Source organism: Nelumbo nucifera, chromosome 3 (assembly GCF_055504915.1).
Source record: "Nelumbo nucifera cultivar China Antique chromosome 3, China Antique-T2T, whole genome shotgun sequence".
NCBI classification, from domain to species: domain Eukaryota; kingdom Viridiplantae; phylum Streptophyta; class Magnoliopsida; order Proteales; family Nelumbonaceae; genus Nelumbo; species Nelumbo nucifera.
Window position 1 is genome coordinate 15,821,054 of NC_142651.1, and position 11,430 is coordinate 15,832,483.

The 11,430-nt window shown below is 39.0% G+C and overlaps 1 protein-coding gene across 2 annotated transcripts in view; it reads left to right on the forward strand.

Annotated features, from left to right (window-relative positions):
- The window catches only part of LOC104598063 (ribulose-phosphate 3-epimerase, chloroplastic-like), a 29,897-nt gene extending 20,596 nt beyond the window's left edge, over window positions 1-9,301 (forward strand). For both annotated transcript variants that reach the window (XR_735297.3, XR_735299.3), the window contains exon 11: window positions 8,782-9,301. The gene's annotated coding sequence lies outside the window, so the exon portion shown is untranslated. The remainder of the gene's footprint in view (window positions 1-8,781) is intronic.
- The last annotated feature ends 2,129 nt before the right edge of the window (window positions 9,302-11,430 follow it).

Below are 11,430 nucleotides of genomic sequence, written 5' to 3' on the forward strand. Positions count from 1 at the left end.
GTTCGACCCGGGAACCGGCCCCCTGAACTGTTCATTGTCTGGTTCGTTTTTTAAAACCTTGTTGGAACTAATCTAAGTTAAAACCAATTTGAACAAATTGAACGGTTCAGACATTGAATTGGACTGGTTCAAAATGGTCAAGAGTGTTCATTGGATATTTGTAATGGAATCCTATTGTGGACAAAATCTGGTTCAATTGACACCCCTACTTCTGATGGTCCAACCACCGGGTCTAACGCCCTGCGCCTGGTTACGCTAATTGTAGTTCTGTCAAATTGATGCTTTAGAAGCCGTTTGATAATGTCCGAAGTTGCTCAACAGTTAAACAGAATTTCATTTTATCTTTTAATTGTTAAAATAATTAAAGCCATAAACTTCATCAAACGGCCCACTTCACTACAAGAAAAAGCCATGAGCTTTTTCAGTTCAGCATCTCCGGCTATTATCAAACGGCCGCTTAGTTGTTACGCGGTCATCTTTCGAGGACGCGTGGCCTCGCATCGACCAAGAAAGTTTTGGGAGAAAACGGCCCCATTCACGATTCACGGTTGATGATAAGGCCACGCCTCTTTTAACTTTTTCTTTTATTTACTTTTCAAATGTAATGACTTTGACATCCACCGTTAATAGGAATATAGAATCGTTTCCTCTTTCCTGTTCTGTTCTTGGTGGAAGTCAACTTGTTACCAACCTACCGTCACCCATGATGTCTCGAGGGAGGGTTCGAGTTTTATATAGGCCGGAGGGTTTAGGGTTTAACCTATTTCTCAACCAACAGTCAACACCATTACCAGCGGCAACACAACACCAGCGGCGACAACCACCACGATCACTAGAAACCCTAAAGAGGTCAACATGGTTTCCTCTGGTACTGAAATCCTGGATAATTTATCCCCCGCAGCTTCCAACGCTTCATCTGAAACCATTAACTTCGAAAATCAAGCTCCAGAACAGGTCTCAGAACTCTCTATCAACAACGAAACCCTGGAAGGTCAAAATCCAGAAGTTTCGCATGTCCCCAGAAGCGAAGGAGAAGGCGAAGAGGAAGAAGAAGAAGGTGAAGAGGATGAGGGAGAATGTGGGTTCTGCCTGTTCATGAAGGGAGGTGAATGTAAAGAAAGCTTCATTGCCTGGGAAAAATGCGTCGAAGATGCAGAGAAAAGCAAAGAAGATGTTGTCGAGAAGTGCTTCGAGGTGACGGGATTGCTTAAAAAGTGTATGGACGCCCACGCCGACTACTATGAACCAATACTTCAGGCGGAGAAGGCCATGGAGGAAGAGGCGGCCAAGGAATTGGAGCGAGAATCAGATCGAGAAACCGCACCGAAGGAGGATAAACAGGAAAGCTAGAGGTTTTTTTTTTTTTAATTCACGTTTTATTCCCAAATGTTGGATATTCATAATGATAACGTCTTGAGCAAGCTAGAGTGAAGAAATTTAGGGGGAGTTTCGGCGGTGTCAGATTATCGGATCTTTAGTGAGGTAACCAAAACTACAGAGATTCCGAGCCTTTCAAGGTTTCACTTAATTTCCCCCTCCTGTTGTTTTTCTCAAATAAATGAATGCTAATTTTTAGTGTTTAAAATTTTCACTTAATCCATTGTTTATGCCGAGAGGCAAGGAGATTTTTCTTATGATCTCTGTCCAAGTTAAGGACATATAATTCAATGCTACATACACGTTATACATCCGGTTCTACTTACCCCAATTGATGAATAAGATCTGATCCACTTAGGATATATTGTAAACCTGTTCTTCGAGGTTCTTCTTTTTCTGTCCTCTTGGAGAAATAAATTTTTCCATCTGTTTTCATATAAAACAGGATTTCAGTTTGATATTCAGAGTTGATAGACCAAAGCTTTAATCTTCCTGAAATAGGAAGGTAGGATAGTTCAGTTGTAGATCATATACTTTTTCTTGATGTCATGCATCCATGTATGTGTAGACTGTTTAAGATATTGAGAACCACAAGGTGATACAGAAATTGGTTAATCGATCATCAATGAAGTCCTTTACAAGTTACAGATAAGAAAAAAAAAAGTGACACAGGAATTGTTAACAATGTTAAGAATGCCTCAAGAGGCCAGGTATCTTTTTACGTGTGTAGACTACAGGCTCTGGATGCCTTCACTGAAGGGAGAGCTGAATGTCTTTAGTCATCAAAGGCTAGGCCTTTCACTAACTTTCAGTTGCAACTTTAACCATATACTCAATATGTAAATATATTGGTTGGTTCCTCTAATATTCTGTTATAGTTTATACACAATCCTTCTTGAAACCCAACAATGGTGAAACATTGGAGATCAGCTCTGTTGTTCCGTGTCCCGGTCATTACTTTTCGGATTAGGCTAGATAATGTTACACTTAATAATAGGTCTTATTACTTTACACAAGAGTCCTTAGGGCTATGTTTGTTTTAGGTGTAAATTCAATTTTACACTGATAGAAAATATGAACCAGTTCAGTGATGGATGGAAATTGGAACTGGTTGTCAACGTGTAAATTTTGATATATTTTTTGTTGGAATTTGGAATAGATGTCAGTGTAAATTTCCAACCATACACCAATATGCACTTCGCAACAGTCCTATATGATGCAACAATGCTGATCCAACGGTTCCCAAGTTATTTGAATTTGGACTACGGCCTTGAGTGTCTTGAGCTACTGGCTAATGAGTTTGTCCAAATATAGTTCGGATATGCTTTATCCTATAACCTGTAGCTTGTAGCTTTAGCCTGCTACAACCTGTAGCTTGTAGCAAACGCATCATTGCTCACCATTTGATGTGTCTGCTAACCTATAGTCTATAGCCTGTAGCCTATAGACTGGCTCTTTCCTTGATGCTTCTCTTCACAGTTCTCTCTACTACAAACCACCAAACAAGAGAGAGTTGTCAGGAGGATGTGAGGATGTGAAAATGGCAGAGGCATGCAAGATGAGATGGGAGGATGTGAAGGCTGTCGGGGCAGAGGCGTCTAAGAGGTTGTTTGGGCAGCAAGCAGGAGGCGTGGCTCACGGTACACTTTACCCTTCTCTCCAACGACCATGGCTGCAAGGGATTTATTTTAGTGGCTGCCGTCACTTCACCTTATATGCTAAAAAGAAGCCCAGAGCTTCCACCATTGGTGTGGCCAAGGTTGCCGCCGAGAAGGCCGACCTTGCCACCACCAAGTGAGAGAGATTTGAGAGTGGTGCCAACGAGGGAGAAACCGCGAGCAAGGTGGAGGTAGATGGAGCAAACAGATAAATGGAGAAGAGAGGCATTAGAGTGAGGAATTTTACTTTGATGGTAGAAATAGGTAAGTTACTTCGATGTATTTTTTACATTAATTATCAGTGTAAAGTTTCAAAATGGAGTTTTACACCAATTTACGGTGTAAATATACACTCTATCCAAACGCTTGCAAAATCGAACCTGGGTGTAAAGTTTACCCCAGTTCGATTTTACACCTCAAACAAATGTGACCTAGGTAAATTGTTGGGTTCCAATAAGGATTATGCAGGTCTTATTAGGTTGTTTTCAATATTTTATTTTCTTTAATATAATTTCCCTTTTTACATTAAAAAAAATCCTTTTGAAGGATATCTGAACTCTTGTGCTCCTCAGTTCCCACCAAATTGGGCCAGACTTCCCCAACTGCAGTTGTAACCATATTTGACCAATGTCCTACCACCATCTCATTGCAATGTGTGATGGGTGAAGTTGGACATACTGGCAATTCACTATGTCAGTTCTACATGACAATTAGCTAAGTCAATCCACAAGATGGAGAGAAGCAGTAACTTAAGTTGAAGAGCTGATTTTTCTGATTAACTATGATTGATTGCCCTTAGAGCGAGCCACATCTTAGAGTGATGGTTTTACCACTCAAACAAGGTATTATTGTTCAAAGTCACAGTGCTTAAATTATCATTGGAATGACTTGATACCACAACTGAAACTATGAAAGTGAGCCTATAAATGGTTAAGTCCAAGGGTTTGTTACTTTGTTGTTTCTTTTTTCTGTGTGATTCTTATCAACTTTTTTTTTTGAGCAAAGGTAACTTATTAAATTAAAACAGGAACAAATACATGAGAAAATGTACTACAAGCTAAAGAAGCAGAGGCAGAATTATAGAGGTAAGCAGAAGTCACTATACAAACTTTCCCTAGAAACCCCTGATTTTGCAAGGATGTCTGCAACAGTGTTTTGCTCCCTAGGAATCCAGACCAGATTTACATTCAATGACTCTAAGATATCTCGAGCTTCAGCTAGCAGATGAGCAAGTCTCCAAGGCCCTCCTTCCTTCTCCCTTAGCCAGGCTATTGTATTTGCAGAGTTCCCTTTTATAGTTAAGGAGCAAAAGCCTAGCTGTTTAGCAAGCCGAATTCCTGTAAGTGCTGACAAGACCTCTGCTTTTGCAGCATCAGCTCTCCCAATCGAACCACTATAAGCCCAGCTGATCCCCTTCTCCCCACAGAAGACACCACCAATTCCTACTTGGCCGGTAGATCCTAGGGCACTACCATCAAAGTGTAGGATCATCCCACCTTCTTCCCTAATAAGGTTTCTCATGGTCGATTCAGATCTAGGAGAGGACTGCAGGATGGCTGGAAGGTTACTTTGGAGGTCATTTAAAGACAGACCTATGAAAGCTTCAGAATTAACCAACCCAAAGGTTACAGAGGAAAGTTATGTAAGAGATTAGGTCTTCCACATTTCTGAATTTGTTTTCAAAGTTTCTGTTGTTCCTTTCTTCCCAAATACCCCAAAGGACTGCATGTGTCACCATAATCCAATATACCATTCCTCTTTTTCCTAGACCTTTGCCTTTCCACTGCCACAGGAGGTCCACTACCTTCTCAGGGGAAACCCAGCTGTAGCCAACTAAGTTTAGGAAGAAACACCAAAACCTTCCTAGTGACAGGGCAGTGGAGAAGAATGTGATTAGCTGTTTCACCATCACCAAGGCAGAGAGGACAGACATGAGGGGAGATACATAACCTTCCTCTGAGCTTTTTGTGTATTAAATCACAAGTATTTATTTTCTTTAAGTAGGCTTCCCAGACAAAGAAAGAATCTCTAGGGGGAACATGTGGTCTCCAAACGTTCTTAACCGGGAAGGGAGTGATCTGATCTTCTGAAACTAGAGCCTTAAAAAAGGAGTTAGTTAAGAACTTGTTGGCAGGATTAAGTTTCCAGATCCTTTGGTCAGGGGAGGCTGGGGAGATGTAAACCTCACTTAGAGAGTTTAGCAAGTTTGCTGTTTCAGCAAGCTCTATCTCTCTTAGAGGCCTTCTTGGGTTCAGATTCCAACTGGATCCTGAGGGAGAGTGACTGAGGCTATAGGCTACCGTGGCTTCTTTGGAGCAGGACAGGTTAAAAATTCTAGGGTAGGATTTTGCAAGGGTGTCCTCTCCCCACCATAAATCAGTCCACAATTTGGTTATATTCCCATTTCCCACCTGGTATCTTACAAAATCAATAAAGAGGTTATAAACAGAAGAAAGACCTTTCCAAGGTTAGAGGCTTTAACCCAGTTTGGGTGGACCTTGCTATCCCAACCATTGGCGTGTCTTTTGTACTTGCTCTTGATGATTTTTATCCACAACACTTCCGTCTCCAAGGGGAACCTTAACCTCCACAACCACTTTCCAAGAAGAGCTAGGTTCCTTTCTTTGATATGTCCTAGCCCCAAACCACCAAGGTTCTTGGGCTTACACACCTGATTCCATGAAACTAGATGACCCTTCTTTTTGCCGCCTCCTTCCCATAGGAAGTACCGCTGAAGCTTCTCAATCTTACTTTTTTACTTCTCCCGGGGTACTGAAAACCGACAAGTAATAGGTTGGCAAATTGGCAAGGGAAGTGTTGATAAGTGTGAGTCTACCCCCTTTTGACAGGTAGCTTTTCTTCCATGTAGCTAGTCTTCTCTCGCATTTTTCTACCACTGGATCCCAAAAACTTTGACTCCTTGGATTCCCACCAAGAGGCATTCCCAAATAGGTGATAGGAAGTTTCTCCAATTTACAACCAAACAGCTCCTTGAACCTTTCCACCAGAGAGCCATTTACATTTATGCCTACAATACCGCTTTTGTTGAAGTTAATTCTAAGCCCAGTCACCAGCTCAAAAATATTTAATACCCTTTTTAGGTTGGAGATGTTTTCCCAATCCGCCTCCATGAACAAGACTATGTCATCTGCGAACATCAAGTGAGATATCTGAATTTCTTCCCTACCTAAACCCTTTCAGCAGGTTTCTCTCCCTTGCTTTTTGATGTAAATAACTGAGGGATATCATCTACCAAAGTAAAGAGTAAGGGGGAGAGAGGGCACCCTTGTCTCAGGTCCGTCTGCATTAAAATAGCCAGTCGGCTCTCCATTTATTAGGATTGAAAACCAAGCAGAACTTATACACCCTCTAATCCACGTCACCCATCTCCTTCCAAGGCCTTTCAGGTTTAGACTCTCCAACACTATTCTGTATTCTCTTTCTCTTTCTTTTTTAATAATTTTTCTTTTTTATTTATTTTAAAAAAGACGTGGATGCAGGTATCATCTATGGCCACAAATTACAAACCATCAGCTCTACTAGGTTTATCTGTAACTGCTAGAAAAATAATTTGGTGTGATTAAATCAGGAAAAGTAAACTATTTATTATGTTGCTGGTGCTGCCATAAGTTGTAAAATTTGCTTTTCTTTGTACCTGACCTCTAACTTGGTCATCCCCCTTCTTGTATCTCCCATGTCATTAGTGCTGAGATGATTTCCAATGATGAATGAATTCAGCCTAAGGGCTTTCAAAATAAATAAATAAATAAATATGTACAGCCACAAATTACAAACCAACAACTCATATATTGTTTGCTGTGAGCCTGTGACTAAATCAGGATACGTAAACTATTAATTATTTACACAGCAAGACCATTAATTTTTCTCTGCACTTATTGCACCCATATCCAACTGGCCTGTGATTGCTTATTATGGGAGAATCCTACCACTGTAGTAACAGACGATTTGAACTCTTAATCGCCTAATCAGTAATTTCATTCTTAGTCAGCATTAAGATTGATGCAGTTTTTCAGACTTTGGAATCTTTCTCAAATTCCTTGAGGTTGATCTGTAACTTGATGTTAACTAAGGCTACAACTTGGGCCAGGTTGGCCTGAACCCAACCCAATTGGGTCGGTTGATGTTCGGGTTAGGGTTAGGGTTGAATTTCATAAACCCGACTTTACATCGGGTTGGGTTAGGGTTGACCTCTTAGTCAACCCAACCCAACCCGAACTCGACTCTATAGTACATGTCATATATAAATATATGTTATATGTAACATATAACAAACATTGATTTGTTTAGATGCATGATATTTGTATAGCCCCCACCACATAGTATCATGTATTTCTTTTAAGATAATCACTTCACTTAATCCTAATTAGAAAGACTAAAACCTTAATAACATTATTTGTTTTTTGAAAATTTTATTCTTCATCTCCTCTATGTTGTTTGTCGCCCAAGAAAGATCTATCGTAAGTCATAACTCATAATAAACTAGTCATTTCTAACACTTGTTTTTCTGAATTTTGTATGAAAAGAACAAAAAAAATAACGTCAACAAACAGATACTAATGAAACATAGGATTAATCTATGTAGTAAAAGTTGAGTTAAGATCTAAAATCGAGAAATTCTATAAGGTTTTAAAGGATGGGAAGAAGGTTGGGTTGGGTTGGGTTAGGGTTGAAGGAATTTAGTTAGGGTTAGGGTTAGGGTTGGGTTGGTCGGGTTGGGGTTTAGAACTTAGGGTTGGGCTAGGGTTGGCCTCAACCCGACCTAACCCGGCCCGACTTGCAGCCCTAATGTTAACAATGCTAGCTCAAATACATAGGAAAATTGGAAAAGGTTCATGGGATTGAAATCATTTAGATATTAAGGTCATGTTTGGTTCAATTCTCGTTCTTTCTCATTCTTACCCAAGATGAAATTGCAAGATGGAAAAAAATGAGTAAAAATGGGAAGAATGAGAAAATATTGCTACGAACCAAACGCTTTTTTCCAAAAAATGATTTTTTTTATGGCAAGAATGAGAATAAATTTGTAACCTGTTTTGGATTGGACCCCATTCAATCCAAAATCAATTTAGATGGGTTGGACGGACCAACAAAACATATTGGATCGGACCAATCTGGTCCAAAATATTTATCAAATTGGATTGGACCATCCAGTCCGTCCGTAATAAAAATTTATATTGGATTGGGTTGGATTAAGCCAATATCTGGTCCATTGATCTAAGGTAAGAGTATAGGTGCCAATGGACCAAGTTTGGGTTGAAACCAATCTAAATCAAAACGAATTTGAACAGATTGGATGGTCTAGAACCAGAATGGTCTATTTCCTTGTCTTCTCTCCAATGAACATATATGCTTTCAATACAACATAGGAAAGACCATGGTCATTCAGATTCCTGTTTGAGATAAGCAAAAGGTCTACCAAGTGCTCATTTAGATGAATTCCTTGATCTGCAAATGAAAGGTTATTTGCCCATTCCAAGTACTGCTCATTTAAATGAATTCCTTGGTCTACCCCTAGCTCTTCTAGATCTTCAATGTGTAACAAACCACATTGAAAACATAGTCAATAGGGAAGCAAAACAAGTTTTGGCCTATTCAATAATTCCTTGGTCTATCCCTTAAATTTTAGTGCTTAGAAATATATCTTCTAAAGCATTTATGACATTATCTTCTAATATCTGACAATCCATTGTTGATTAAGTTTGTAACATATATATCTCTTGTGTAGTGACATCAAGTCTTGTGGTGGGAAAGGAATTTTTCTAATTCTGCACCAAAGCTGATTAAAGTTGCGAAATTTTCAATATATGGATATTTTTATGTTGGTTTATGTATGTGGCTGCATTAAATTTCTAGTAGTGGATGGTGAAGAAGCCGTCTGCAATGAAATCATTTGCTCCTTGACCAAGTCTCTAATGCCAACTAAGAATATCATATGTGACTATGTGACTGGTCAATTCAATTAAATGATTTAAGAGAGAGAGAGAGGTTTGGGTGGTTTAAGTGATTTTTGAACCCTTTATTCCTTTATTTGTTTCCTCTAATAGAAGAATGCTTTAACCATCAAAATCACTAATTAACTAAATATGTTTAGCACCAAACATCCACACATTTAGTGGAGATACTTGAAAGAAAAAAAAAAGATAAGTGAAATGCTTTTGGACAACAAAATATTACTCTAAATATAATAGTAGGACAGACAAGAACCAGAGCACTGTGCATTATATGAATACAGAGGGACCCATCACCTACTCATCAGTCATTAGTGTATGAACAAGTTACATAAACAACAAGAATAGCAAATATTCATTTCTTTCTTAGTGCTCCCCAGGGAATTGCCTAAAAGAGCAAAATAAAAAAATCTTGGGAATAATGGTTTTCAGTCAATATGTTTGGGTGAATCTAGCCACAGTCAACTATGGAGCTCAAATATTGAGAAATATATGTTTCCAAAATCAGTGTTTTCTGGGCATAAGCGCGTGGGATTATAACAAAAGATGTAATCACTTCACAAAAAAAAAACAGTAAGAGATTTTGAAAAGATAAGTGACAATGAAAGTAAAAAGTTTAAGTTATATGGTGGACATAGAATAAGCTAAGCGTAGTTGAATGCCATCAATCAATCAATATATCAAAGTAGGCATTCTGTTCTTATGAAGCTTCTGAAGTTTTTCAAAACTTTAGCTTCCTGTGGTTCTAATGTTCTATTTCTAACAAAATGTTGAAATTCATGAAATTAAAAATCGTAAATTCTTGAGGTGCCAATGGGCTAGCCCAGTTGCCTAAAACATTCTTAAAACTCAATCACAAGCAGATAGAGGAAATCTAATTAACAACCATATCAGAGATGACAACAATAATTAAATGAAAATTAAGAAGAAAACAATAGGGAAATAAAAGCAAGACTGCAGGAAGTGGCAAGCAATGAATTGGTGCAGATGGGACATAAAGTGATCTATGCAAGGTGGAGTCATGGGTATGGTCTTACTTAGATTCTAATCTGACGTCAGGAAAAAAAGTTCCCCCTCGTGTAGGGCCCATGTGAATCATTTTTCTGAAAGCAAATACTCAACTTTGCCACTTGGTTAAATTTCTATATTCAGAACATGTAGGAAAACAGATTTTATATTCTGAAAGGAACAAAGCATATTTTAGATGGGTGAGTTGATGAGAGTCGTAAAATTTTGATGATCAAGCTTTGGTGGGGGCGGGGGGCCTCCTCGTTATGATTATTCGAATATACAATGCTTAATAGCAAAGCAGCTTATGAGGACCATACCACAAATACCAATTAAACCAGTACTGATCATTGTGGACATGCAGACCCCAGAGGCCCAGATCCATCTCTTCTTCCTCTTCAATTGGGGATTTATCTTTCTCTCAATTTCTCAGTGGTACTACATCTACATGTAAATATGTAATGTAAGGAAAGGGAACAAACAGATGGCTTCAGACTGATCAGGCAAGGTAAGTTCCCTCATGTCTTAATACTCGCAATGTAAACTAGAAAGGACAGGTTGTTGGCTGATATCTAAAGGGCAGATTGTTCCCTCGTATCAATATATTTGGGTGAATCTTTCCCTTGCTTAGTTCCCTCATTGTGTTCATGGTTATCTATACATAGATTGTTTAAGGGTGTGCCCTACCATACCTTGTACAGTTCCTTCTCCCTTGTACAGTTCCTTGGTGTACAAAGGATCATACGTACCTGTTCTGTTCAGATACACCATCCCATACCAAGGATGGTTTGGAAAAGAAAAGAAAAGAAAAGAAGCTTCTTCTACTACCATCCCGGACCAGGGATGCTCTGCTGCTCCTCTATAAACTCCGCCTAAACCCAAGGGGCCAAGATCAGAATTGATCTAAACTTGGGCATTAATTTAACATCAGAATTGATTACCAAAGAAATAACTCAACATCAGAGTTGGATCAGTGTGGTCCATTGAACAATGGGTGTTACTTTCTACAAGTGGGTCATACCAAGTTGGAAATAAACTACTATTTTGTTCTTAATGTATTACATGCAGTCTCAGCTGCTCTCCAGCAATGATTCAAAGCTCTATATACAAAGGGAATGATTTCTGCAGGAAGGCTCAAGCCCTAAAGCTGTCGCATTCCAATGGGCTCCAGATCTAATCTGTGTCAACCAAGTCCAGATTTCTATAGCTTTGTTTGCCCTAATTGTTATCATACCTATCAGTTCACCCAACTCTATATTAGCTTTGTCTGCCTTAGTTGTGCCATGTGTGTGGCTACAGATCAATTACCATCTACAGATAGCCAGTATTGTTTTTAACTTTTTATTCCCATGTCTATGTAGGAGAAACCATTAGTTCATGCATGTTTCTGTTTCTCAATGCATTAATTGATTTGCTAA